Source organism: Zootoca vivipara, chromosome 12 (assembly GCF_965207765.1).
Source record: "Zootoca vivipara chromosome 12, rZooViv2.hap1.1, whole genome shotgun sequence".
NCBI classification, from domain to species: Eukaryota; Metazoa; Chordata; class Lepidosauria; order Squamata; family Lacertidae; genus Zootoca; species Zootoca vivipara.
The window spans coordinates 17,557,943-17,560,773 of NC_142595.1; positions in this window are offsets into that span (position 1 = coordinate 17,557,943).

Sequence of the window (2,831 nt, forward strand, 5' to 3'; positions counted from 1 at the left end):
TGCTCCGTGAAGCATCTCCTCTGCTACCCCGTGCCTCCGCTGCGTTCAGCAAGAAGCCGGTGGCAGCGGAGGAATGCTGCTCATTCTTCCCCGCTAACCCTTCGCAAAAGCAGGCTCGAGCCCAGGGGGAGGGCAGGAAGGAAAGAGGGCCCTGGCCGCCCCTATCTTCCCCCCTCCCATGCCTAGGCATGGACCGCAGCAGCGGAGGAGGAGGAGGCGGAGTAGCGACAGAGGAGCAGAGCCGGTGGCAGCCCAGGAGAGTCCCGGCACGTGTGGGTGGAGAAAAGAAGGGAGGGGGAGAGGGGGGAATGGGCAGGGGGAATTGCATGTTCTAGCACCCGTTAATTTAACGGGCTTCAAGATACTAGTCATTTATAAACCCCTCTTCAGTCTTGGGTTTATTAGTAAGTGGAGTTTGCTTCCAACACACGTGGCCAGGTATCTTATGAAACTCAAGGCTGTTTGTGCGACCAACCCCCTTTGTCTCCAGTGAGGAGATTCCCTCAGCTTGAAATCCCTCACTCTAAAAGCTTGCCTATCCGCTTAGGCAACTTAGTGACACACCGGGTCGTCCACCTTCAGCCTATATACCGTGTTACTCCAGGACACAAACTATCGACGCCACTCTTGAGGGAAGTTTTGTCCTTTAGAGAGCCTCCACCTATACTGTTTCGATACCGTGCTGGAAATAAGAAAGACGATTTCTCCTTGGCACATAAAAGATGAAAGTTTATTAACTCAAATTCATAACGGTTGCTTTAAAGATTCATGCGTGTATAGGTTATTGCTGTCAAACACGTGACATGGAACTTGCTTATTCCTCATCTAAACCCTACGCTACCCTGACCCTGCAACCACCCACGCTCCCACTCCCTTGCGCTCTCCAACGGACAAAACGGCTCCTCCCTCCTTTTAAACTCCAAGCAGACCCGCCTCCATTAGAATGTCCAGTCAATCAGGCGGGATGTGGGCTTAACCCTTGCAAAGCCAGGCTGGGGAAAAAATAATTCGCTTTGTGGTTAAAAGTGGAACAATCCATCGTCTCAGCTTCGGTTTGCACACTCGGTAGATGTGGTTATTTTTCACTGTCTGGATGAGAGCTGTGGAGTTTTGTTTACTTGTGCTATCTCTCGGATGTACTCCCCTAATGTTTGCTCTGAATTTCAATCCCGGTTTCTAGTTTGAAGAATGTCCGAAGTATATTATTCTCCCCACCCCACCCCTTCTTCCTCCTTTGATTGGCGTTTGATGTAAATGCTCCTATTCCACCACTAGGTAGATGCTGCTACGTAGCGGATGTTGCCTTATCAACTTCCTCCTGCATCTCGGCTGCATTCCGCGAAAGCCATCATTTATTCCCCCCCCCCACGGCGGCTTATTCTGTGAGACCGGGCTGTGCATGTCTTGCGCAAGGAAGCAAAAGCCAGAGAACAAAAACCGCATGTGAGGAACCTCTTAATGAGAAAGGCCTACTCCTGTGTGTGGCATGAGGCGTTTCCAGCCCTGCGTGCTTAAACACAAATGATTATTACAGCTACCTGGTGACAGATGATCAAGTAATATCCGCAAACGCTCCTTGCTTTCAGTTCTTATCCATGGTGCAATGGGGTGGAAAGGAGAAAGATTGGGTACATTTTCTCTCAGAGCTATTGGTAGAATGGGGAATAACACATTGCCGCAGTTCATACTGACCTAAGGCAGCCTGTGGGCACCTAGGAATAAACTTTACTTATCCACTTGCAAACAGCTTTAATAGGTGCATATATATTTTTTCTAGGGACCCAGGTGGCGCTGTGGTTAAACCACTGAGCCTAGGGCTTGCTGATCAGAAGGTCGGCGGTTCGAATCCCTGTGATGGGGTGAGCTCCCGTTGATTGGTCCCAGCTCCTGCCAACCTAGCAGTTTGAAAGTATGTCAAAATGCAAGTAGATAAATAGGAACCGCTACAGCGGGAAGGTAAACGGCGGTTCCATGTGCTGCTCTGGTTTGCCAGAAGTGGCTTTGTCATGCTGGCCACATGACCTGGAAGCTATACGCCGGCTCCCTCGGCCAATAATGCGAGATGTGCGCGCAACCCCAGAGTCGGTCACGACTGGACCGAATGGTCAGGGGTCCCTTTACCTTTACCTTTATATTTTTTCTATTCGGAAGCAAGTCTGTTGAGTTAAGTTTGGCTTACTCCCAGGTAAATGTGCTTAGGATTGCAGCCATGGGCAGTTTTCCTGGCTGCTGGCAAGGTTTGGATATTTTCCTTTCAGGTGTGCCACTTCTCTGAAATAAGCACAGTAAGCCATGTTGGCATTGAGCCATCCCTGCTTGCCTCACCTTAATACCTTCGCCAGCCCCCCAATCTGTACAGTGGGATGCGATCCCATCTCTACTCTTGTTTCATTATTTCAATAAGTTTAGTGATATTCAGCATTTGAATGAAATCTTCGGCAAAGAAATACTTTCAAATGAGCACCGGTGCCCTGCTGTTCTTAATTTAATAAATATATTTATCATGGGAGTGCATTATTCTGTATATTACAGGGGCCGGACTTGCCCATCTCCAGATGATCGGATGCAGTGAAGAAGAAGTATTGTCAGCTCTGGCCGGTGGGGCCGGTGGGAGTTCCTAAGGGAGAGCTGAGTACCCAGTGCTTATCTGCTACTAAACTTCAATCCAAAAGCAAAGAAGGAAGTATGGTATCTCCAAACCACAACATATGGGCAATATTTTCAGCAGCAGGTATTCTGTTGACTGTCTGGCTGCTAGGATTTGCCTTCACAGCAAATACTGACCTGGCTCCAATATTCTTTTTTCATGAATTTGAACAGAATCCTGAGAA